This window comes from Dipodomys merriami, unplaced genomic scaffold (genome assembly GCF_024711535.1).
Source record: "Dipodomys merriami isolate MVZ:Mamm:240054 unplaced genomic scaffold, mDipMer1.0.p SCAF_7, whole genome shotgun sequence".
In the NCBI taxonomy this organism is placed as follows: Eukaryota; Metazoa; Chordata; class Mammalia; order Rodentia; family Heteromyidae; genus Dipodomys; species Dipodomys merriami.
The window spans coordinates 14818070-14830000 of record NW_027206290.1 but is presented as its reverse complement, the minus strand read 5'-3'; the positions used below and the strand labels follow the sequence as shown (position 1 = coordinate 14830000).

General features: G+C 38.5%; 1 protein-coding gene across 1 annotated transcript in view; it reads left to right on the top strand.

Annotated features, from left to right (window-relative positions):
* Nucleotides 1-11931, top strand: part of Ddah1 (dimethylarginine dimethylaminohydrolase 1) — a 149857-nt gene that overhangs the window by 37283 nt on the left and 100643 nt on the right. The window lies entirely within an intron of this gene.

Sequence of the window (11931 nt, the reverse complement as noted above, 5' to 3'; positions counted from 1 at the left end):
AATTGGTTGAGTGCTAGCTGAAGAGCTGAGGGACAGCGCCCAGACCCAGAGTTCAGGCCCCACAATCAACAAAAACAAGAGAAAGTTGGATACAGCACATGTGTCTCTCATCCATGTAACAATGAAAACCCTAAAATAAGCAGAACCTGGTCCAGGGTTATACCCAGACAGGAAATGAGGGCCTATCTCACAAATAACCACAGAAATGTAGGGCTAGAGGCATGGTTTAGTGATAGAGTACCTACCTACCAAGCATGAAGTCTTGAATTCAAACTTAGTACCATCACACACAAAAAATTAGATAACATTTTAAAGGAAAGGGGGTAGTGTTTGAGTGTATGGTTGGTTAAAGGATTTCCCTTATGATATCAAAACAATAATATACTGTAAGAGTTAAATTGGTACTAATACAAGAATAGGCATAAAATTAAGAAAATACACTTAACAGTCTAGAAATGACTCAAGTGTTCATAAAATTTAATAAATGTGATCAGAGTCATCAGAAATCATTGGGACTGGTTATTTTTAACTGGGGTTTAATACAACATCAAAATACAATTTATTTGGACCAGAAGTTAAAATCATAAACAATAAGGAACATGAAAGAAGAAAAATTTTAATGATGTGCTATTAGTTTAAGAGATGGAGGAAACAGTGCAGGGCTAAGACAGAGAAAGAGATCAGAATTGGAAAAATCAATGAATTTGACTGTGTTTTACAATCTAACATCTCTTATTATGTTTCAATTTTAACTAATAAAAATATTGCAAAAATGTTCAATTCTTTTTTTCAAATCCTAATCTGATCTCAATAACTAAAGTAAATTATTACCTTAGATTTATGTGTATCTTTTCTACAAACTTAAATATCAAAAAAAAATTTAACATTGTGGAGGGAATGGGAGAGAAAACTAGAAGAGGGTGAGGGAGGGATGACATTGTCCAAAAAGAATAGTACCCAGGGTTGGGAAGGTGGCTCAGTGGTAGAGCACTTGCCTTGCATGCCAGAGGCCCTGGGTTCGATTCCTCAGCACCACATACGCAAAAAGAAAAAAGCCAGAAGTGGCGTTGTGGCTCAAGTGGTAGAGTGCTAGCCTTGAGCTGAAGAGCTGAGGGACAGCACCCAGGCCCAGAGTTCAGGCCCCACGACTGGACCCCCCCCCAAAAAAAAAAGTACCTATTACCTTACTTATGAAACAATAACCTCTCTGGACATCACCTTTATAAAAATAAAACAATGAAAAAACATTTAACAAATGAGTTTTGAATTAGCTAAATCAGAAATGATCAAATAATCTGTTTCTCTTTTAACTTTAGTGTACCTAGTATTTGTCTCCATAATTAATATAGCTTGGGTTACAAATGACACACATAGATTACATTGTTATTCATGATTTTCTGAAAGGTTACATGTGATTTTAATAATGTTCTTATAAAAGTGTAACAAAATATAAAAATGAGATTGAAAGAAATTTTCTCTATTTTTTCCAGCTTAAGAACTTACTACAGTTTATTTTTATTTTTATTGTACAGGGAGGTTACAATTACATGAGAAAGGTAATGAGTAAATTTCTTGTCAGTGTTACCCCATCCCTCCTTTTCTCCTGCTATGCCCCCCACACTCCCCTCCCCTCCAACTTGTAAAGTTCATTTCCAACATAGTGTCTAGTGAGTATCACCGTTGCACTGGTTCACCCTTTGTTTCTGTGATTCCCCTTCCATTCTCCAAATCAGATAAGCTTATATACAAGACAAAGGATATTGAAATTAGAAAACAAGACCAAGGGGAACAAACCAATGGAGAAAAAAAAAGAAAGACAAAATAAATAACTGCAAACAGTATACACACATACCCACAAACACACACACACACACACACAAACACACACACACACACACACATACACGAAAACCAAAACAACCACACACACACAAAAAAAAAAACCAAAAAACTCTTGTTTCCATACTGTGGAGATCTTTTATTTATTTGTGTTTTTGGTGGTCATGGGGACTGACCTCGGCCTGGGTGCTGTCCCTCAGCATTTCAGCTCAAGAGTAGCACCTGCCACTTGAGCCACAGCACCACTTCCAGCTTTTTTCTCCTTATGTGGTGCTGAGGAACCCAGAACCTCTTTCAGTCAAGGCAAGCACTCTACCACTGAGCCAACTTCCCAGCCCCCTGTGGAGATCATTTTGATTAGTATTTGTTTGTTTAGCCATTGAATTGCTAACAATACCTGTACCATTCTTTATAATTGAATATATTGATTATCCTTCAACAGAAAATCCTAAGCATTTCCGAACTGTATTTACTTGATATACATTATTGCAGTTGTCCGGGTTGTTTCCCATTAAGAGTAGTTAGCCCTTGCCTGGTACCTGGCTCACACCTATAATCCTAGCTCCTCAGGAGGCTGAGATCTAAGAATCCTGGTTCAAAGCCAACCTGGGCAGGAAAGTCCATGAGACTCTTTATCTCCAATTAACCACCAGAAAACTGGAAGTGATGCTGTGGCTCAGATGGTAGAGCGCTTGCCTTGAGTTGAAGAGCTCAGGGACAGTGCCCAGGCCCAGAGTTCAAGCCCCACAACCAACCAAGAAAAAAGAGTAGTTAGCCCTATAAGTACCTACCAAATTACAGAAATAACTGAAGATAGGTAGATCATATGGGGAGGGGGGGGGAAAAGGGGGAAGAATTCTCTCTTTCCCCAATCAAGTTCAAACCTGTACTGCTTCCTCTGCTGCTTCCTTTCTCTGAATCTGCTAAGTTGGGCCCCTTGCCAGTTCCTTGATAATATACCTCCTAATTATATCTCTTCTTGGCACCTGTGCTTTTTCATGAAAAACCACTGAATTGCACAAAGAGAACCTTAAAAACAAAATCAAAATTGAATCCTCTGTGAGTCTGTATTTAAGGAGACTGAGGATAGACTCTTAGTTCTTTTTGTTTTTAACATAGATTGATATCATTCTGTGCAAATATCAGGTGCCATAGGACAGGTTTGGTGGTTCCAGTTTTCTCTGCACCAATAAGTTAAGGCTAGACTAAATTGAGAATTAGGAAGTTCTGGAGACTTGCTGTAGGCATTAATCCAAATCTTGAACACTTCATGTTCCTATCTTATTTTACCACAATATGCCTTCATAACAGGAAGACACTGGAATTAAAAATGAAAAATCCTATTGACTTTTTGGTAAAATGCTATACATTTGAATCAACAGCTCAATTAACATTTAAACCTTTTTTGGGGGGCGGGGGGTGGGGGGGAGGCTTGAACTCTAGACCTGGGCACTGTCCCTGAGCTCTTAAGCACAAGGTGAGCCACAGAGCCACTTCCAGTTTCCTAGTGGTTAATTGGAGATGAGTCTCATAGACTTTCCTGTCCAGGCTGGTATTGAACCATGATCCTCAGATCTTAGCCTTCTGAGTAGCTAGGATTATAGGTGTGAGCCACCAGTGCCCAGCTACATTAAACCTTTTGAGGAATCTCCATTCTGCTTTCCCAAGTGGTTGAACAAGTTAACATTCCCACCATTATAGTAGTGTTCCCTTTTTGCCACATCCCCACCATCTAATTGTTAGTTTTCTGACAATGGCCATTCTACCCAGGATGAGGTATAATCTCATTGTTGTTTGATTTACATTTCTTTTATGGCCAGAGATGTCGAACATTTCTTTATGTTTCTATTGGCCATTCTTCTTCTGAGACATCTCTGTTCAAGTCTTTAACCCACCCTTTATTAATTGGATTGTTGTTCCTTAAGGCTTTGTTTTTGGAGGGTTGAGCTCTAAGTATATTTTTGATATGAGGCCCTGATGCATAGATAATAAAAATCTTGTGCTATTTCATGGGCTTTCTATTTATCTCAATAGCTATATCATTTGTTATGCAAAAACTTCAATTTGATGCAATCCCATTTATTCAGTCTTTCTTTGATTTGTTGTGATTCTGGATCTTAGGAAGTTTCAGCCGGTGCTTAGGAGCCCTAGTGTTTCCTCTACCCCTTCCTGTAATATTTTCACGGTATTTGGCCTTACATTGAGGTCTATGGCCCATTTGGAATCGATTCTGATGCAGGGTGATACACAATTCTATGCTTCCATCAGAAAGAATGGTATTGTGCCATTTGTATGGAAGTGGAATGATTTGGAAAAAATTATATCAAGCAAAGTAAGCCAGACCCAAAGAAACCATGTGTTGCATGGTTTCCCTCATTTGTTGCAACTAGAATGTACCAATAAATCTACAAGTAAATACACTGGATGGTAAAACACAAAAAATACAATTAGATATGATAAATTATACAGGACTCTAGACATTCACACAGTGAGACCTAAGGAGGATATTCTTAAAGAGAAGATCACAAAGTCTCAATAGATATGTGCATATGATTATATATGTTTATCAAAATGAACTCCAAAAAATGGAAATGAGGGTTTTTTTTGTTATTTTACTTTTGTTGGTGGTGGTGTTGTTTTGTTTTTTGGGGGGTACCCGGTCATAGGGCCTGAACTCGGGGCCTGGGCGCTGTCCCTCAGCTCTTCAGCTCAAGGCTAGCGCTCTACCACTTGAGCCACAGCGCCACTTCTGGTTTTTTTCTTTTTGCTTTTGTGGTGCTGAGGAATCGAACCCAGGGCCTCATGCATGCAAGGCAAGCTCTCTACCACTGAGCCACCTTCCCAGCCCCTTGTTTTTGTTTTTTTCTCCTTGTCACTGTTTTTGATTTCTGTTCATTTTGTCTTGTATGTAAGTTTATCTGTTTTGGGGAGTGCAAGGGGGTGCACAAATGGTGAGACAAAGTGAACAAATGCAACCGTGATACTCACTAGATACTACATTGAAATGAACTATTCACGTTGGGGCAAGAGGGGAGTCAGAGGGAAAAACAGGGCAGAAATGAAGGAAGAGGTGACATTGATCACAAAGAAATGTACTCATTACCTGATTTACGTAACTGTACCCCCTCTGTAGATCACCTTTACAATGACAATATAAATAAACAAGTAAATAAACATTAGACCTTTGAAGGTAGAGAAGAAAGGCCCAAATAAGCAACTATACTAAAAGTCATTTATACTTATTTTGGAGAATATTATCATATGATCTTTTCTTGGGAAGATTTATATTCTTAATTTTGTTTAGTTTACAATGATATTAAAATAACTACATTTCCTGAGTGCAATTCAATTGTGCTTTTAAGGGATGTGATGTTCTTTCATCATTCCAAGCAGGATGGAACTCACTGGAAACAATAATTGGTCATGAATAATCCATGCAAAATTTTAAAAGATGTAAAACAGATATGACTACATTTAAAACCATATTGTAACATAGGATTTTCAGTATCACTATATTGTAACATAGGATTTTCAGTATCTCTGTATTCTTCTGGTCTTAAGACATCTTGGAATCACAACTGTGGAGGAAATGGGGGAGTTATCATTGATTTTGCATGAGCTAGTTGAGGACCTGTTTTTACACTGTTTTACACTTGATAGTCCACAGCAAAGGAAAATGGGAAATGAAGAGGCCACTGTCAAGGAGTTCTCTGTGTGTTGGTGCTTTGTTTAGGTATCACAAGCCTAGATTCATTCCCTCATCTCCAGGACTGCCACTTAGGAGATCACAGTCAAGGGCTTTTGCTGGAGTACATAGACCCAAAGTGGGAATATAGCCCACACAATCTTTACAAAACTTTCTGACTCTGAAAAGTCACCTCATATTTCTTGTGACTCTTCTAAAAATACTTTTTTATTGGACTTCCAAATGAACAAAATCTTTAACTATAAAACTCATCATGTTTGAGTTAACACATAGTACCCGCTGGGGATGTTAGCATAGATCAAATGCCTGAGGTTATGGGAAAGTATATCATTCTCTAAGGGCCTACCTCCTGCATTGATTCCAAAAGCATGAGAAAGTATAAGAAATGAAGGGCCACTGTGGGATCATCCGCCTTCCTTAGCCTGACCATTCTGCCTTGTTCATGAGTTTGTAACTAAACACATTTAAGGAATACTAATTAAGCTTGGGGAACCAGCTTTAGCTGTAGGTGCTAATCACCTGTAAGTAATCAAAGGATAGCTCCTGCAATCCATGTTGCTGACCAAGATATAACATATGTCAGTGCATCTAAACGCTAATGTAGAGATTTATAGATTGGAAGGTCTGTGTTTATTAGACAGATGGTTTTATCTTGAGGAGCATCCTAGTCTCCTTCAATCCATGTTTTGTTCTCTCACTAACAGACAAAGAAGGTGAAGCATTTGCCCAGTGCTTTCCCTGTGTAGTTATCTAGGACTACAGCACTTCCTGGCTTCCTCAGCCCTCCTCAGTTTCCTAGCCTTCTTGTCTATAGCTCTAGACTTCAGCCATTGCCTTGTTTGCCTGTTTCATTTCCCCATGTTGCTATCTCTAGCCACATGGCTGTAAATCTCGGGGATGGGGGAAAAGGGGTATTGTTTGGTTGCTTGCTTGCCTTTTTTTTTTTTTTTTCATTCATATTGGAGAAGTTTTTACCAGAAAATGGAAATCCAAAGCCAGGCACTTGTTGGCTCACACATGTAATCTTAGCTACTCAGGAGGCTAAGATCAAGAAGATCATAGTTCAAAGGCAGCCTGGGCAGAAAAGTCTCAAAGACACCATTTTGAGAATGGCCAGCCAAAAGCTTGGCTGGAGTTGTGACTGGAGTGGTAAAACACCAGCCAAACAAGCAAGCCAAGCAAGTAAGGGCCCTGTGTTCAAATACTTGAACTGAATTATATATAAATATATATTTATTTATATATGTGTTGTATATTTATGCATATATGTGTGTATACATATGATATATATGTATACACATACATATGTATATATGTGTATATAGTTGAGCATGTGTGTGTGTGCGTGCATGTGCACACACACACACACACACGCACACACGCGCGCGCGTGTGCACACACACACACACACTGTTGTGGGATTTTTTCCCCAGCAGGGTTCTGGTTCCCTGGAGCTAAAATGCTTTATCATCCTGAAGAAAGCACCTGATTTGGGCTATCCAGGCAAACAGGAGTAAACAGGCACCCTGTTGGTGTTACTTAGATTACTTGTCATGGATTTTCTCTACAGGAAGTTGGTAGAGAACAGGCCATTCCCACTGTCTTCTCAAATATCAGTTTACTGCCCTTGGCAACAGCCTTATGCTGTTACATAGCACCCACCTCAAACCCAATCTGTGCACATGCAATCGTATCCATCTCCTGAACATTGGTGCTAAGTAGTTTGGCAACCCAGAGGACCCTGAGTGGCACAGATTACTTGGGTTCTTAATATAGATAGACAACTTAGTTGCCATTAAGTTGTGACTCAACTGATTAATACCACAGCTTTCTATTATATTGAGATATGAGTTAGGCCTCTGTTACCTCTAATTATATTTCTCTAACCTATGTTCAGGTCTCAGTGTTAGAGGAAGTGTTTGACAGCTGAAAGTCTGGAGCTTCTTCTATATATACCTTACTTGCTCACAGTTTTTAGTAGAACAGTTTATTAGGAGACACACAAGTGTTTATGAAATAGGACCAGAGTAATATTTTCCAATATAAAGGGTCCCTGTGGTGATGTTTTTCTGTCCCTTCTGCTTTTTCTCTTCTGTCACAGAGGAAAAACTATATTTATACTGTGTATGTTTTCCCAGAGTAGCTGACAGACATGTAAACACAGCCAGTTTCAGGATCAAGTTAGAAGTTGGATGAGTATTCCTGTCTGTCCCTTTGAGCTGACTTTGTATGGACTGGCAAGACACAGAAAATTTTGCACATGCTATTTCCATATAGACATCTCAGAGCTGTAAAAGTCTTGCTTGAATCCAAGTTGCCATATGAATCAATTAGAATAAAAAAAAACCTAAACAAAGTTCTGTAACTATCTTGTTTCTTCTGAGGAGGCTCCTTAACACTTAGAAATCTGAAGCTTCACATTTAAAAAAAATTATCAGAAAAGGAACAGATTTTCAGATGCTTTTAGACAGATGTCCTTTTTTTCTAGTTTGTTTTCCCTAGTCTCTACTAATATCTTTAATAAGTTCACTTAGTGAGGCAAGGAAGGAGGGACAGGACCTGGAGAATGATAAGCTCCTTAGGGCTTAGTTGAATTTGAGAGCTGTATTTTATTTTATGTATAGAAGAAGGTAAGTGCAAGCTTGCCTTGGGTTAAGGGTAAAGTGGAAACTGGCACTGACATTGACTTTAATCCTGAGGAAGTTACAACAAGAAGCTCCAGTCTTTCAGTTGTCAAACACTTCCTCTAACACTGAGATCTGAACATAGGTTAGAGAAGTATAATTAGAGGTAACAGAGGCCTAACTCACATCTCAATACAATTGGCTAGAGAATATAATAAAAAGCTGTGGTATTAACCAGTTGAGTCACAACTTAATGGCGACTAAGTTGTCTATCTATATTAAGAACCCAAGTAATCTGTGCCACTCAGGGTCCTCTGAGTTGTCCATCTGCCTTGCCAAATTATTTTTCTGAGCCTTATTTTTCACAGCTATAAAATAAGGAACTTGAGCTTAGATCATCCTTAAGCCAATAGGAGGGTTAGAAGTTTTAGACTGATTTGCTGTGCCAGGAAAATGTAATACTTTTCAACACTTTTAAGATTTCAGGTAATTTCATCTGTGGAACTATCACAATGAAACCCTCATTGTACAACTAATGAAATACTAAGCAATGATTTCATGTAACTCATTGGTAGCAATGTTAATTTAGTAGAAGTTATTTGAGTAAGTTGGCAACTGGTTACCACTTACAACAGGTTACTTGATTGGGTCTTGTGTATTGTCAGGACTGCTTGAATTGTAGCTAAGCAATAAAGTAACATTTCAGTTAACATGTATTGAGGAATTTCCAAGTGTGGGATTTATGCCAAGTACAATATTTTGACATCTTTAATCTGTATGACTCTACAAAGCACTTTTGTGTAAATTATTTTGATTTTTATACCCACATTGTAGAGTTGCTGGCTAATATTAATCACCATTAATCACCATTTTACAGAAAAGAAAATAGAAGCTCAATGATATTCAAAGAACACTGTAATTTGACAACTTCAGTCTGAGTTCCAAGGAGACAAGAAATGGGATAAACAGATAATTTTACGTGGAAATTAAATAAGCCATAATAAAGGTGATGATGATAATTGTGTGTATGTGTATGTGCACCTGTGTGCTCTGGTGCTGGGGTTTGAACTCAGGGACTCCTCATGCTTTTTCACCCATGTTTCTACCTCTGGACATGCTTTTTCACCCATGTTTCTACCTCTGGAGTCATGCTTCCACTTCCAGCTTTTTACTGGTTAATTAGAAAAGAGAGTATTTAGCTTTCTCTAAACATAAGTCCTTAGATCTTAGCCTCCTAAGCAGCTAGAATTATAGATGTGAACCATCAGTGCCTGGCATGGCTAACTTTTAATTGAGCCCCTGTTAGTGTATAGCACTGTTGTATTTATATTTATATATATGTGTGTGTATATATATATATTCACCAATTTAATTCTCACAATGTTCCTATGAGAAAAATCCTGACATATGCCTATTGTAGAAGTACTGATTATGATGTAAGCTCCACATGGATAGCATCTTTTTTCCCCAGTACTGCAGTTTGAATAGGTACTCAGCTATACAGTCATGCTAGTCTTTTTGTGTGTGCACGTATGTGTGTGTGCTAGTCTTTTTTTTTTTTAATGCTGGGGCTTGAACTCAGGGGCTAAGTACTGTTCCTTAGCTTTTTCTCTCAAGGCTAGTACTCTACCACTTGAGCCAAAGATCTATGAGGCTCATGGTTTTTCCAGCCTAGGCTGGCTTTGAATCATGATCCTCAGATCTCAGCCTTCTGAGTAGCTGGGATTACAGGTATAAACAACTGACCCCCAGCAATGTGTTAGTTATTTCTGAAATAGGGTCTCTCTTCCCAACCAGGAGCATGTCTGGACTGTAGGTCTCTCATCATTAGGAGACTTTCCATGTCCAACTTCTTCTATTGAGATAGAGTTTCATGGACTTTTCTGCTTAGACTGGCTTTGAGTTTCCATCCTCCCAGTTTCTGCCTCCTGAGTAGCTAGGTTTGCAGGTGTTGGAAATTCATGCCTGGTCAACACAGGATCTTTTAAAATCTGTTTGTTCACTTATTTGGCAGTTAGATAGAATAATGACTGGCATAAAATGGACACTCCACAATATTTTTGATTGAATTTCTCTTTTTCAGATAGAAAAATTGAACTGTAGAATTAATTAAATTGCTTTCTTTAAGATTGATAAGGTAATATGAGTGGATACAAAGTTTGAACATAATCACTTTATCCACACATAATTCTTAAGACTACAAGCAGTCTTCATATTAAAAATATAAATAGGGCTAAGAGGGTGGCTTAGTGTTAGAGTGCTTACCTAGCATGCATGAAGCCCTGGATTTGATTCCTCAGTACCCCATAAACAGAAAAAAGCCGGAAGTGGTGCTGTGGCTCAAGTGATAGAGTGCTAGCTTTGAGCAAAAGAAGCTCAGGGACAGTGCCTAGACCCTGAGTTCAAGCCCCAGGACTGGCAAAATAAAATAAAAATACAAACAACCCACCAATCAAAATTGTGTATATATTTTGTTTCTTTTTTTCCCCTGTTGTTGGTTTTGTCAGTTTTGGGGCCTGAACTGTGGGCCTATGTGCTGTCCCTCAGCTCTTCAGCTCAAGGCTAGCGCTCTACCACTTGAGCCACAGTGCCACTTCTGGCTTTTTCTGCTTATGTGGTACTGAGGAATTGAACCCAGGGCCTCATGCATGCAAGGCAAGCATTCTACCACTGAGCCACCTTCCCAGCCCTGTTGGTTGTCTTTTGTTTTTGTAGTACTGGAAGAACTGAACACAGGGCCTCAAGCTTACTAGGTAAGAGTTCTACCACTTGAAACTTGCTCCTAGTAATATACATATTTTTTGCAAATTCTTTATTGTGATTAAGTGATTACATAATTTCCCAAATTTCACAGTATTGTGGGATAGTAATACTTAGTTAAAGTCACAAACACATTCTAACTTTCATGGGGCAAATTGTCTATCGTGGTCTATAACATTTATGAGTTCTATGAGCTTTGTGATACAGTTATTTCTTCCACATTGGGTGATATGTACATTTCTTTTGTTTTGCATAGCATCAGCTATTCCTTCTTTCCCACTCATTCCCTCCCTCCCATCGCGCCATTGATTTGCTTAGTTCATTTTGATCAATGTTTAGTGCAGTTGATGGGTCCCACTATTGTATGTTTTTCCCTGATTCCCTCTAATTCTGTGTCGACCTCCTGGTTTCCCTCTGGTGTGCACATATATACCATATATGTGATCAGCAGCATGGGGTTATTTAGTAGTGATTCGACCAGATGAGTGGAGATCCTTTGTTTCTTAAGTCTTGTTAATTTTGTCATATCACCTTACATTTTGAATTTAACATCCACTTATAAGGGAGACCATGTGCCATTTGTCTCTTTGCTCTTGGCTTACCTCACTAATATGATTTCTTCTAGCTCCATCCATTTCCCTGCAAATGCCATTATTTTGTCCTTTCTAATGGCTGCATAATATTCCATTGTGTATAGATACCACAATTTTTGGATCCATTCATCTGTAGTGGGACATCTGGGTTGTTTCCATATCCTGGCTATTGTGATTAGTGCTACAATAAACATGGAGGTGCATGTGTCCTTGTAATATACATATGTTTTAGGAGAAACATAAATTAACTTTAGAAAATCCTAATTTTCTTATCCTTGGACTTAAATTCTTGCAAACAAGCATTATTTTTTGTTTGCTTTTGTTTTCTGAGACAAAGTCTCACATTGTAGTCCAATGGGAACTGAAGCTCTCTATATGGCTCAGACTCTTAAAATCCAAATCCTCCTAC